The following is a 389-nucleotide window of genomic DNA, read 5'->3' as shown; positions in this document are numbered from 1 at the left end:
TACAGGCATGTGCTACCACGCCCAGCTAATTTTTGATTTATTGTAGAGATGAGGTCTTGCCAAGTTGCCCAGGCAAGTCTTGAACCCGCGGGCCCAGGCAATCCACTCACCTCAGCTTTATTTTTATTTATTGAGTTGAAGTCTCACTCTGTCACCTAGGCTGGAGTACAGTGGTATGTTCATGGTCACTGCACAGCCTTGACCTGCTAGGCTCAGGCCATCCTTCCACCTCAGCCTTCCAAGTAGCTGGAACCACAGGCACACCATGCCCAGATAATTTTTATTTTTAATCAGTATTTTTTAATATTGTGGGGTACAGTTAAGGGTTAGGTATACAAATATGCTTCGTTCAGGCACCCTTGTTGATAAGGGGTGTCTCCCCGTCCCCA

Source organism: Carlito syrichta, unplaced genomic scaffold (assembly GCF_000164805.1).
Source record: "Carlito syrichta isolate Samal-C Ts95f unplaced genomic scaffold, Tarsius_syrichta-2.0.1 Scaffold142856, whole genome shotgun sequence".
In the NCBI taxonomy this organism is placed as follows: domain Eukaryota; kingdom Metazoa; phylum Chordata; class Mammalia; order Primates; family Tarsiidae; genus Carlito; species Carlito syrichta.
The sequence above is the reverse complement of the archived record's forward strand: the minus strand, read 5'-3'. Positions refer to the sequence as shown.